Here is a 14,663-nt window from a genome sequence, read left to right as displayed (position 1 = left end):
CACGCATAACTGGGTAGAAATCCTAAGTAATTTGCAATTGTATTTTGAGTGTTGCCTGCATTGAAGATGGAATCCTAAACCGCCAGAATAATTTTACCAAGTACTCTATCCACTATACTACGAGTCATTGCACACTGCCCCATGGCATTAGTGGATAGAGTGAATATTGAATCTTCAGTGAGGGCGACACTTATAATTGCAAATTGCTGAGGACTTCTACCCAGTCGTGGCTGACGGAGCGCTCTTATTCGGTCAGCTATGACTGGGCAGAAGTCCTAAGTAATTTGCAACTGTATTTTTAGGTCGTTCGCACCGAGTATTGAACCTTCAATTTCACCAAGTATTTTATCTACTATCACAAATCACATGGCTGATGGAATAAGAGCATGCTACCCCCATGGTAAAGGGTTCCATTTGAAATTCCGTGCAGATTTCCAAGTTTAACAAGATACACATGAAGAAGGTAGGAGGTTACATCAACCAAAACGTTGTAAAAAATCACTCAAGATGAGAATAGTAGTTCGAAGAAACCAAATAATATGAATAAATGATTATAATTTATTTTATGCATCTTCTTATTTAAACATTTCACCATGATTAATTTATAACTTTTTTCTTTCATATTATTAAAGTATCATTCATAGTTTTCTGCATTATTCCCCATGTTGATCAATAAATGAACTTCTTTAGTCAACAGAAAGGGAGCCATCTTCCATCATGATAATGCTCGTCCTCACACGGCATTACTGATCAAAGATCTCATAGAATTTAATTGAAAAATCTTGTCCCATCCTGCATATTCTCCTGACCTAGCTCCCTCTGATTATCACTTATTTCAAGGATTACAAAACCATTTGGCTTTAGGTTAACATCACGAGAGGAGATTAGAACACAAGTTTAAATTCATATTTCACATCAAAAGCTAAAATTTTTAAAAAAGAGGCATTTATTAGCTGGTTGACAGATGGAATCAAGTTATAGAGAGCAAAGGTCATTGTTGATACGAATAAACATTTTCAAAAGCAGATGAAATTGGCAAAAAAAAAAAAAAAAAAAATACTAGCTACGTGACTTAAGAATACAGTTTGCAGATGAAAACAAACTTTTCTCGTAACTGATGTTCTAGTTGGTTTCCTCTCATGACGTTTATCATTTTAACGAATAGATTAAACTTCCCCAGCTGTTAAAATACATTTTATCGATCGTAAAGAATTTAATCTTATCAAAATTCATAGAAAAAAGAATTTTAGATATGTTCAATTTTTTATAGGAAATACTATCCAAATACTGTATCGAATTCTTTCTACGTGCGTGTACACACACACACGCACGCACACACACACGCACTGCGAGTGAAATAGTCGCATTTGCGACTGAGTTTTCAAAGTGGCGACTAGAAATAATGAAACGCTTATCTTTTGGCGATTGTATTTCTTTCAACGACACTCTTGCAAAGTTCACTACTGAGTGAAAAATATACTCAACTTTTATCTAAAAAAAAAAAATAAAAGTAAAAAAAAAACGAGCAAAGTTAAATTATTTAAACAATAAAAGGTTTAACAAATAATATATAAGGAAAGAAACTGTTAGAGTAGAAGGCTTCCAGCATCTAGGGATTTTGTACAGTAAAGAGGTGGGATTTTGCTGCTTATTAGGAGCATGTACATAGAGGGGCACAAGTTCATTACTTGGCTACAATTTTATTATTTTTTACTTACTTGAAATCATTTTAAAATAATCATGTAAAAATTAAAAAAATACTCACAGGGCATAACTCATTTTAAATTGAAAGGTATAATAGGATTTATCTATCTTAGTTTTAAAAATGTGGAAATAATAAAATTAAAAACTAAAATGATTTCAATGTATCTCGGGCAACGGGGGGCTACGGACAACTAGTTATATATACGCGTATATGCAACTCATTTTTATATAAACACGGTTACTTTTCGTTGGATGTTCTTTGTTCAGATTTTATCTGGCACTGGCCAGTGTTTCGCCGTTTCAGTGATATTTTATTTTTAATTTATTTATTTTTGCAATGTAATTTAATAACGGTCCGTTCTATATAAAAAAAAATATTTTTAGAATTAAAAAAAAAAAAAAACACATTTCCATTTTTTTTTTCCTGTTTTTTTTTTTTAACATTTTGTATTTTTTTCATTGACGTTGTCAGTTACGGTTTTCTGCATTAAATACAAACAGGTCAAATCACCTGTTACAACGAGGAAGGGAAAGAGAGACGGAAGGAGAGAGAGACGAAGAGAGAGAGAGACGAAGAGAGAGAGAGAGACGAAGAGAGAGAGAGAGAGACGAAGAGAGAGAGAGAGAGAGAGAGAGACGAAGAGAGAGAGAGACGAAGAGAGAGAGAGAGAGACGAAGAGAGAGAGACGAAGAGAGAGAGAGAGACGAAGAGAGAGAGAGAGACGAAGAGAGAGAGAGAGACGAAGAGAGAGAGAGAGACGAAGAGAGAGAGAGAGAGACGAAGAGAGAGAGAGAGACGAAGAGAGAGAGAGTGAGACGAAGAGAGAGAGAGAGAGACGAAGAGAGAGAGAGAGACGAAGAGAGAGAGAGACGAAGAGAGAGAGAGAGAGAGAGAGAGACGAAGAGAGAGAGAGAGAGAGAGACGAAGAGAGAGAGAGAGAGACGAAGAGAGAGAGAGAGAGAGACGAAGAGAGAGAGAGAGAGACGAAGAGAGAGAGAGAGAGACGAAGAGAGAGAGAGAGAGACGAAGAGAGAGAGAGAGAGACGAAGAGAGAGAGAGTGAGACGAAGAGAGAGAGAGAGAGACGAAGAGAGAGAGAGACGAAGAGAGAGAGAGAGAGACGAAGAGAGAGAGAGAGAGACGAAGAGAGAGAGAGAGAGACGAAGAGAGAGAGAGAGAGACGAAGAGAGAGAGAGACGAAGAGAGAGAGAGACGAAGAGAGAGAGAGAGACGAAGAGAGAGAGAGAGAGACGAAGAGAGAGAGAGAGACGAAGAGAGAGAGAGAGACGAAGAGAGAGAGAGAGACGAAGAGAGAGAGAGAGACGAAGAGAGAGAGAGAGACGAAGAGAGAGAGAGAGACGAAGAGAGAGAGAGAGAGACGAAGAGAGAGAGAGAGAGACGAAGAGAGAGAGAGACGAAGAGAGAGAGAGAGAGACGAAGAGAGAGAGAGAGAGACGAAGAGAGAGAGAGAGAGACGAAGAGAGAGAGAGAGAGACGAAGAGAGAGAGAGAGAGACGAAGAGAGAGAGAGAGAGACGAAGAGAGAGAGAGAGAGAGACGAAGAGAGAGAGAGAGAGACGAAGAGAGAGAGAGAGACGAAGAGAGAGAGAGACGAAGAGAGAGAGAGAGACGAAGAGAGAGAGAGAGACGAAGAGAGAGAGAGAGGGAGAGAGAGAGAGACGGAGAGAGAGAGAGACGAAGAGAGAGAGAGACGAAGAGAGAGAGAGAGACGAAGAGAGAGAGAGAGACGAAGAGAGAGAGAGACGAAGAGAGAGAGAGAGACGAAGAGAGAGAGAGAGACGAAGAGAGAGAGAGAGACGAAGAGAGAGAGAGAGAGACGAAGAGAGAGAGAGAGACGAAGAGAGAGAGAGAGAGACGAAGAGAGAGAGAGAGAGACGAAGAGAGAGAGAGAGAGACGAAGAGAGAGAGAGAGACGAAGAGAGAGAGAGACGAAGAGAGAGAGAGAGACGAAGAGAGAGAGAGACGAAGAGAGAGAGAGAGACGAAGAGAGAGAGAGAGACGAAGAGAGAGAGAGACGAAGAGAGAGAGACGAAGAGAGAGAGAGACGAAGAGAGAGAGAGAGACGAAGAGAGAGAGAGACGAAGAGAGAGAGAGACGAAGAGAGAGAGAGACGAAGAGAGAGAGAGAGAGAGACGAAGAGAGAGAGAGAGACGAAGAGAGAGAGAGAGACGAAGAGAGAGAGAGAGAGACGAAGAGAGAGAGAGAGAGACGAAGAGAGAGAGAGAGAGACGAAGAGAGAGAGAGAGAGAGACGAAGAGAGAGAGAGACGAAGAGAGAGAGAGAGACGAAGAGAGAGAGAGAGACGAAGAGAGAGAGAGAGAGACGAAGAGAGAGAGAGACGAAGAGAGAGAGAGAGAGAGAGAGACGAAGAGAGAGAGAGAGACGAAGAGAGAGAGAGAGACGAAGAGAGAGAGAGACGAAGAGAGAGAGAGAGACGAAGAGAGAGAGAGAGACGAAGAGAGAGAGAGACGAAGAGAGAGAGAGACGGAGAGAGAGAGAGACGGAGAGAGAGAGACGAAGAGAGAGAGAGAGATAAAAAAACAAAAAAAAACTTTTGTTTTAGTAATATTACCCGCGCAAACACTAAAAAAAAGAATAGTTTTTTTGGAAATTTACCTGTAAAGTCCGAAGGTTAAAACCTTTCTTTTTTTTTTTTCTTTTTTAAACCATGTTTATATATATTTTTTTAATGAAACCTTGGTCCTTGCTCCTTTAATTGAAAAAAAAAGTAAGGTTTGAATTACATTTTTCGAGTAGTTATAAGCTTGGAAAGACAGGGGGTCGAATTAATTCACGCCCCTCATTTTGGAATGTCTATTAAAAAGTAAATAATTTACTCACCGAAGTTTTATATAAATTGAAGATAAAAGATCGGTAAATAATATATTCAAATTTAAAACAAAAAAAAACATGTTTTTTTTAGAAATTTATCTGTAAAGTCCGAAGTTTAAAACCCCCCTTTTTTTTCTTTTAATCACGTTGGTATTTTTTGTTTTTAATAAAACCTTGGTCCTTGCTCCTTTAATTGAAAAAAAAAAAATTAGGGTTTGAATTACATTTTTCGAGTAGTTATAAGCTTGGAAAGACAGGGGGTCGAATTATTCAATATTTTTTACGAAGTTTCTGACACACCTAAGTATATATATATATATATATATATATATATATATATATATATATATATAAACTGGTGAAAAAAAATAAAAATGCATTATTTATTGCATCATAAAAAAAAACAAAAAAAAAACAGGAGTCTCTAAATTCATCGGCTGATGTTGGTAAAGGACAAGTAGGATTAATTAAATACTCAATCACACATATCGTTTAAATGTTAAACTTTGCTCCAACATAAGAAAATAAAAATAAAAATGAAATTCCATTTTTTATCATCCTGTGAATACATAAACAAATTTTTGTTTGTTTTACAATCCACAGATGTACAAAACAAAACAAAAAAATGGTATAAAAAATAAATGTTACCAAAGGCAATCTGGATGAGTTTTTACTGTTTTAACTTATTTTGAACGTTTATTTGGTTCGAAAAACAAGTAGTGGTCAGCGCTACGTGAGAAGAAAAAAGAAAAAATTTCAAACTTCGCAGTGGATGTTCACTTTGCTATTTTAATTCAAGCAAAAGTGACCACTCAAGTTACCATTAGTAATTGTAAGGAATAAATACAAAAAAGAAAATTCAAGTCCACCCCGATTACCAACAGTCCCGGAAATGACCGGAGTAGTTCACGATTTAAAATCGTCGAGAAAAAAATAGTTTTACAATTTTAAAGCCATTTTCTGGGTTTGTATTACTGTACACAGATTCGAAAAAGTAGTCATATAACAAATAAATGTTATCAAAGGAAAGATAAGTTACTTTGCTGCCAAACTGGACATATTTTTTGTGTTTTTATTCAATGTAACATGTTTATTCAGCTCGAAAACCATTCAGTGTTTACCGAGGTATTGAACAATTCAAAATGGCGCCCGACTCTCTCTTTAACAGGGTAAGTTCGGTAAAAGGTGATATAAACAATAAACTAGACAAAAATACTGTTAGAAATTCGCTCAATATATGTTACCGTGACATAAGTTGACATATATTCGGTGTTTTTTTAATAGTATTTTGTTTGGTTCATTATTTATAACACCTTTTCCCAAACTTACCGTGTTAAAGAGAGAGTCGGGCGCCATTTTGAATTTTCCAATTCATCAGTAAACATTGCAGGTTTTTCAAGCTGAATAAACATGTTACATTGAATAAAAACACGAAAAATATATCCAGTTTGGTAGAAAAGTAACTTATCTTGCCTTTGATAACATTTATTTGTTATATATTTGTTTTTTTGACAACTTTTTCGAATCTATGTGTACAGTAATACAAACCAGTTTTTTTTTTTTTATTATTGCTTTCAAACCGTAAACTGTTTCGACCGTTTCTAGGACTGTCACAAGAATCTGTCGATACTCGGGACAAACTTCCTAAGTACTTAAATCTTTTGGATACCCATTCCTTCCACAAAAATAAAAATAAAGTATTACCCACTGTCATGTACAATATGGTATTAATGGTCACGAACTGGGTGACCATTTCACGTTAAGTAAAGTGAACCCAATCTAAAATATTTTATTTATTCATTTATTTGATTTCCACGTATTTCTATAGTGTAAAAAAAAGAAACAAAGAAGGTAAGTCTGCACTTTCGCCACCGTGCTGAAATAATAACGTTATTTTTAAAGCCATTCTTAACATGGGGAGGGCGTTTTGTAACTTCCACCTAACAATTAAAAAAAAAAAAAAAAGATATCGTGAAGCTTGAATTTAACCTGCAAAAAACTTTTAAAATAGCGCGGTGGAAAAAGTGCACAGGCACCAAAAAATAAAAATAAATAATCTAATTTTGTTTTTTCCACTGACAGCATGGCGGGGGGGGGGGGGCAAAACTTAAAAGTTTATTCACAAACCGATTTCAGAATACAAATATGTGACTGAACTGATGTGTATTCAAAAACAAAACATTTCGGTTTTGGTAGACATTACATAACAAAGAGAATAAACCTTTTATTCGCGAATATGAAAACGACAGGTTGTCATTGTTTTATTCTTGTGGTTTCAAATCAAAATGATTTTGCATGAATAATGATAATTTTATGTTCGTACGTACGTCATCTGTCACCTTTCACAGTTAGTTTTTTTTTTTAATGGGTGCTTCTATATTATAACGAAAAAAAAATTGAATTTCAAGTAAAACAAATGGTACCTAGGTAATTGTCATGTCTCAAATAGTAACATTTTCAACAATGAGGAAAAACGATCAGGTCAAAAAAAAAAAAAATTTTTCATGAATAAAGACATTTGTAAAATCTAACGATTTTAATTGAAGAGTTAATAGGAGTGTATTTATTTGCTTCCCCACTGAGCAAATTAGGCACAAGGCCGTTTTTTAATGTGGAGAGGGAGGAGGAGGGGAAGGGAGGAGGAGGAGGAGCTCCCGAGAGATGGAAAGTGGGAGCTGGATAGTGATTTACACACTAGTATGTAGGGTTGGCCCTACATGAACCAGAAGATTGCCACAAGGGCAATGGTCTTGGATTGCAGCATCTGCCGGAACCGATACTACACTTTGATGTTGGCCCGAAGGCCACCAAAGAGTTAATAGGGGAGGTAATTAAGTTTTTCAATTTCTCGGAAATCTTATTCTAATTTTGAAAAAATAATTTCGAAAAGTTTTGAAAACAGTTAAAGTTATTATTATTTTTTTTTTAATTCGTAAATTATGTATAAATGCCATGTTTATTTTTGTTTACTGCAGTGCATCTGTCTGCTACAAATTGAATTGTTTCAATTTGATTTTGCTTTGCCACGTGACTTAATGTCCGACTCAGCATGTAACTTTATCGAACTGTGTGTTGAACTGTTTTTCACGAATAATTTATTTTCTACCTAATCGTTTCACGTAATTGTTGTATATGTTACTAATTGCGATATGAAAATTATGTAGACACCATTTGGTGTATTATAATATAGAAGAACCCCCAAAAATGAGATCTCCGCTCAGAAAACATCTGTCATTATGTCGTTAAGGTATTAAAAAAAAATCCGATTTTAAAATGAATTGTTCCAAAGTCAAACTGTGTTGTCCTATCGAATAAAACAATTTTTAGGTGCTTATATATTAGTGTGCTGAAATAATGACGTTATTATTTAGAAATCCATTCTTAAGATGTGGAGAGGGAGGCGTCTCTAAAACTATTCTGTACTTTCACCTAACAATTTAATGAACAAAAGATGATGTAAAAATTGAATTTGACTTGAAAATCCTGTCTAAAAAATAACTTTGTATTCTGCATAAATACATTTTAAAAAGTGGCATTCGTTTTGTTAATTTGGTTATTTTTACGTAAGACAAGAATATTTGTTTTTGCTTTGTTTTTTTAATTAAATTTCTACAATACATATAAATACCACAGTAGATATGTGTCTGCGTGAAAATATTTAAACGATAAACTCTTCAACTACTGGTCACATAACACTGAAATTCACTGGAAATAGTAATCATATACCAATCATCGTTTATAACGAGTAATTTTTTTTGTTTGATTAGATGAATTACAGAAATATGTCGGCAACTTGAAATGCGAAATCTTCATTTCAACTTACCGACACATTTCTATTACTTTTGAGCATACGCAAATTCATTTATAGCTAGAAGTTGTTTAATTTTAAATCTTCTTGATCTAGGTGTCTGTCGGTAGCTCAAACGATAGGGAATGCTACTGGCGCGTTAAGTGTTTTGGTTTCGATTCTCGCTGGTGGCACCTAAGTCAATTTTTCAAAAAAAAAAAAAAAAAAAAATCGGAAATCAGTACTATATTTTCAATGGAAAATTGGCTCAGTAATAATAAATACGAAATCTGCATGAATTAAAATATATTTAAGTGTACTTTATGACCGGCAAGGCCGAGTACCCTCTGCTAGCTTTAAAATAAATAGATATATTTATTAAAAAAAATATTCAGTTAAAAATAACAATTATTTCTCTAGTGGAAAAAGAATAAGTTTTGAGGCATTTATTACTATAGACAACAATCTGGAAAAAAAAAAAAATGGTCACGTAACAATTATAAAAAATGTTACCAAAGGCAAGATACGTTACTCTTCTACCTACTTGGATAAGTTTTTTATGTTTTAACTTATTTTAAAGCGTTTATGAAGTTTGAAACGCAAATAATACCGAGCGCTTACATTAAAACAAGATGGCGCACATGAGGGTGTCATTTTTGTGTCTTGATAATCACTTAAAACTCGAAAATAAAAAAGTACGGATAGAAAACAGTAGATATGTGTCTGTGTGAAAATATTTAACCATTTAAACCGATCCCATTTTATCAACTAAGCTCCACCCCTGTCCCATCGCCCCAATGTTGCATCACTGTGCCTATTTACAAATATGTTAATGGAATGTGTTCTGATGAACTCGTTTCACTTGTGCCCCCTCGACGTACATATCCCCAACAAACCCGCTTACCAATAAGACCTTACTCTTTCACTGTTGATATCCTTAAATGCCAGAAAGCTTTCTATTCTAATAGTTTCTTCCCTCGAACAGCTAGACTTTAAAATTCCCTACCTGCTGCCTGCTTCTACTGATATGCAGAAGTTTAAATGTAATATAAACAAATATCTTGTTAATCTTTCCTAGACATGGCCCCAAATAGTAGCCCCTTACGTCCAAGTGGCGATATGCTTTGTGAGGGGTGAACATGAGTATAAAAAAAATATTTCGAGTCTTGAGCGATTATCAAGACTCCAAAAGATAACACCCACAGTAATAAATGCCAGGCATTTTTTTTAGTAGTACTGACCTTCACAGCACTTATCATTTCACAAAAGGAATATTAACTTTAACAAATCATACGGATTGTCCATCGTGGAATTTCCACAGGATATCACTAGTTGGTAATAAATGTAAATAAAATTCAAATATATGGGTCACCATAAAAAACACACACACGCACAAGGAAAATGTGTTGCAGGTTGATTTTATAGAAAAACCATGTCATTCTCAGCATATCGATTTTTGATTTTACATTTTTTTCTTACACAACAGGGTCGCGTGAGAGTTTTTTTTTTTTTTTGGTTTAGAGCAAAAATGAACTAGACCTATAAAAGGTTATATTGAACCTTTCAGCTTTTAGATGGCTGTCATCGAAACAATATTAGCTTATCCAAAATTAGTTCAGATCTTATAATAATAATTTGATAACGAAAATATGTTATAATTGGAGACAGGAGGAGGAGGGGTTCTATAAAATCACCTGCAGCTTCTACCGAGTATGAACCGAACCAAACAACATAATTCTTCTTCGCGCGCACCAGTCACGGAATAGAGATGAAATATTCTCCCCCGAAAATTACGAAATTTGATTAAGTAGTGTGTGTGTGTGTGTGTGTGTGTGTTTATGCACTTTTGTTACCGCGTCATTTTTTAAAATAGTATTTTCAAGTTAAATACACGTTTTACGATATGTTTTATATTACATTGTTAAGTAAAAGTAGAGAATAGTTAGCAAAACACCCTCCCCATGTTAAGAATGGCTTTCTAAATAACGTTATTATTTCAGCACGGCAACAAAAGTGCATAAGACCGTGTTTTTTTTATTATTCAAGAAAATCAAGTTTTACGACTAAGCGAACCGAACCGTAGTGTTTTCGTCCGCCATGATTAAATCCGATGAAATAAATAAGGGGAGACAAACAGGTGAAAACTCAGTCTTACGTTCAATGCAGTTAAGTAGTGAAATAAAAAAAATCGTAAATTTTTAATTTCTTAGTTTTTTTAATAAAAAATTTACGTAAATCATTCAAGTATTTTATTATAAAATACTTCATTTACGTAATTTTTTTTTTTTAATATAACATCTTCGTTCTGTAACGAGTACGTACATACACCATAAAGACTTTCCTATATTTTCTTAACTTTTAATTGCTGCCATAAGTACCAATCCGAATAAGCACAGTTTAAGGTTTGGGTAGAGTTAAAAAAAAAAAAAAAAATCTATAGAAATACGAACTACTTTGTATTTACTATAACGTTTTCTGGTAGGAGACACATTTTCGGGTTTTATGGTTTACAGAAAAATAATCTTTTGAAAATATGATCATGTTACATTTTTTAGGGTTTTTAAAAAGTCGCTTTATTTTCCCCCCTATTTTAATTCGGAATTCAATAAATATTCGATTCATTATAATAATCAAAATAATTCACTGTGTATTTATCGAAATTAAGAGATTTGTTAATGGTTGAAAAATGTGTTTATTGTGTTGCCTCATTCATTATTGACAAATAATTCTGAAACTACCGAATTAAATAGACTGTTTAAAGGTTTTAAGTCAAGTTTAACGGTAAAAGGGTCTCTTTTTTTTTCATTTTTCTTAAACTTTTTCTTCTAGGGGATGGGACATCCAACCAGATGTCTGACATTTACCACTATTTTAGCGAGTCCAACCAAGAGATCTTTTCAGGATTCTAGCCGTCCCTTTCAGTGCAATCGTTTGTATTTCACTTGCACTTGGTTAAAAGGGTCAAGTATGCCGGTTCGTGTGTGCTACTAAATAATTAAAGAAAAAACAAAAAATAACACTACGTTTTATCACATGAGCATTTTTTTTTTTTTTGGTAAATTTTTACATTAGGTCCACCTCCACAATTTTTAACATGGGGGAGGTTGGGGTGTTTATTCCGAAAGCCGTTCTTAACATTTTTAAAGGAAATTGCTGAGGTGGACCTATTTGTTTATCTCGCACGCGTATACAAACATGGCCACCAGATCGAAAACTATTTGTCTCTGCAAAATTTAAATGAGATTTTCTTATTCAGCATAGTCGAAAACCTCGTGATTTTGAAGAAAATTGTGGAGGTGGACCTAATGTAAAAAAAACAAACAAACAAAAAAAAAACAAACAAAAAAATAATATACCTTTGCTAAATGTTTACTTTAGGGTCCTAAACTCTATGTTGCCACAAAAGTGATCATCCGCGCTATTTTTTTTTTTAAATCGTATTTCCAAGTTTAATTAAAGTATTATCGTTTTTTTTATTCAATTGTAAGATAAAAGTACAGAATAGGTACAAAAGACCTTCCCCTCCCCATGTTAAGAATGGCTTTTTAAATAACGTTATTATTTCAGCACGGATCACTCTTTGCATGAGTACCAAAATGTGTTGTTTTTTATGTGGGAGAGGGGGGGGGGGAGAAAAAATAAAAGCACTTTAACGCGTCAAATGAAACTTAAATGAATCAGTGGTTGGATTAATAAAGAATAACGATTGTTGCATAATGTACAGATTCCATATACAGTTTCCCGGCGTTCATAATAAACGTTTTTTACCAAATTATTGTTAATTTAACCAAATTGAGGTTTTCGCAATATGGAGGTTAGGGCTCTAAAGTAAACCGTTATTAAACTTAGAAGTAAAAAGATTTTTACAAAAGGATTTAGCTTAAAAAAAATAAAATAAATAAAATAATAATAAAAAAAACACTAATACTAATAAAAATAATAATACTAATAAAAATAATAATACTAATAATAATAATAATACTAATAATAATAATGATAATAAAAAAATGATAATACTAATAATACTACTACTACTACTAATAATAATAAAAACTATTTTCACGCCCAAAACAAAAAACGTCGTTTTGTTATTAAGTCAACGTCTTTTGCTCGGCAAAATCACTCCCATTCAATGATTTTTTTTTCGAGTGCTCCGAGAACGATTTCAACATCGTGGGTAAAACGTGCCATCCATTAAACTCAATACTAAACCTAAGTAGAATGTGATGAACAATAACTACCCAAATAGTATAATAAATAAAGGTGCTTCTACACATTATTGTCGAAATTGGAGTCGACATTTTATTTCACGCACCTGCTCTTCAAATTCAGGGGAGACTATGGCCGAAGCAATGAAGCATGAAATAAATAAAAAAAAATTAATCTGGAGAACGATTGCAGTAAAAAAAAAAAAAAAAATGAATAAATAAACAACCCACTTCCGTTAAAAAAAAAGAAAAAAAAACAATCATTTAAGTTAATTTGTTGTTGATTTTTCAAAGTTGCTTTAATTTTTAAAAAAATGTTTAAAATTATTTGTTCGAAAAAAAAAAATAATAAATAAATAAAACTATTTTATAAATGTTGCTTTCATTACAAAAATTGTTTTATTAAAATTATATATTTTTTTTTTTTACGCAAACTTTTCAATAAATGTTTTTCCAATTATATTTTGATAATTTTTTATACAATAAATGTTCTGGTTTTGTTTTCAAATGGCTCTCGCCCAGTTTAAACCATTATATGTCATTTCATTTTCTGTTTTTAATAATAAAAAAGAAAAAATCTTCCATTAAAAACTTTCCCGTTCTCATTAATTAAATCGAAATATTTCCAATTAAACAATTACGGATATATGTTCTCTTTCACTTTATTTAGTTTTTTTCATAGCTCTTTCCGGAAGTTAAATTTTTTGTTATTTATTTCATGCTTCGGCCATAGTTTAATATAATGTTCTCCCCTAAATTTGGAGAGCAGGTGCGTGAAATAAAATGGCGTTTCCAATTTCGGCAATAAAGTGTAGAAGCACCTAAATAAATAAAACGGGATGAAAGTACAGAATACTTAACAAAGACGCCACGCCCGCCTCATGTTAAGAATGAGTTTCTAAATTACAATATTATTTAAAAATCTATTCTTGTTAATTACTTAAATTTGAGAGACGGGAGAGATTCTATATAAAAAAAATACCCTTTTTTCTTTAACTTTAAACTGATAAAAACAAAAGCATAATATTAAATAAGCAGCCATTGATAACAACAGTGTTTTTACGTGAATGTCTTACCTTTTTTGTTTTCACTTCAATTAAATGTAAATATTTTCCAAATGTTGAATCGTACCCTATAGGTAGTTAAGTAGACGTAATCCATTACTTTGAAAAGATGCAATCATATCTTCGCGGTGTTGAGATCGAGAGAAAATATGTATTAAAAAATAAATAAACAAAGACAAAAGAAAGATCAAAGATTGGATCTTTTTTTTTTTTTTTTTTTTTTTTGTATGTGAAAAGAATACAGTAATCAAGGTTCGTTCTTTACTAATTAAAATTGTTTGGAATGTCGTAAACTTGTAAACAGCGACCAGTTCTTCTTTTTAGAGTTCTAGCTAAGTGAAATGAACGGTCTTGACTAATATGCGCTACTTTTCAACGCGACACTGCGGCGAAAATATGTCAGTGCGCCGCTCAGGTGCGCGAAACATGTCGCGTTCGTTTCCGCTTTGCCAGTGTACGTGTGTGCGTGCGAGTGGCAGTGAACCGACCTCCGTAAATCAGGCCTGTCCAAGAAGTCTCGTTTATCTACTGACGTCAGAGTTGTTTGGTAACAAGTCACGTCTAAGCAGATAAACAAGACGCTGCGAAAAGAACGACACGTACACATATGAGGGCGGTAATTTTTCTCCTAAATCATCTTTGATGTTTGCTATATAAAAAAAAGATAATGATAGTTTTGTTGATATATCATTATTGCTTACATTTCTATGTACTTATGCAAAAAAAAAAAAAAAAAATTTGTTTGCACAATTAAAATAATGAACGAATTTTAGTCTTTAAAATCAATAAGACAACTTTTAACGCAAAAAAAAAACTTTTCAAGTTGATTCTTGTGTTTCTTTGTTTTTTTTTAATACTAAATAAAGTTCCGCTTTAGTATAAATCTAGTTTCTTTTCTCTTTTTAAATGCATTTTTTAGAGTTATCTAATGCTGTTTTTAAAAAGCTCTCATTCATTATCGACAGTCTGCTCGACAAAACTTGTTTGCTTACCACGTGCATGCATGACGTCATTTTTCAGTGAACAGGCCGGCTTTACGGAAGTCGTG

The 14,663-nt window shown here is 33.6% G+C and overlaps 1 protein-coding gene across 6 annotated transcripts in view; it reads right to left on the bottom strand.

Moving 5' to 3' along the window:
- Window positions 1–14,663, bottom strand: part of LOC145247521 (mitogen-activated protein kinase kinase kinase 13-like) — a 280,001-nt gene that overhangs the window by 165,628 nt on the left and 99,710 nt on the right. Inside the window, exon 1 of one of the 6 annotated variants that reach the window (XM_080109344.1) lies at window positions 13,628–14,107. The exons of 4 other annotated variants lie outside the window; for them this stretch is intronic. The gene's annotated coding sequence lies outside the window, so the exon portion shown is untranslated. Of the gene's footprint in view, window positions 1–13,627; window positions 14,108–14,663 lie in introns of those variants that run through there. One more of the 6 variants, XM_080109341.1, reaches the window with a different exon arrangement.

This window comes from Euprymna scolopes, chromosome 25 (assembly GCF_053919585.1).
Source record: "Euprymna scolopes isolate OS-2025 chromosome 25, ASM5391958v1, whole genome shotgun sequence".
NCBI lineage: Eukaryota > Metazoa > Mollusca > Cephalopoda > Sepiida > Sepiolidae > Euprymna > Euprymna scolopes.
Note: the sequence above shows the minus strand (reverse complement) of the source record. Positions and strands in the feature narration are given on the sequence as shown.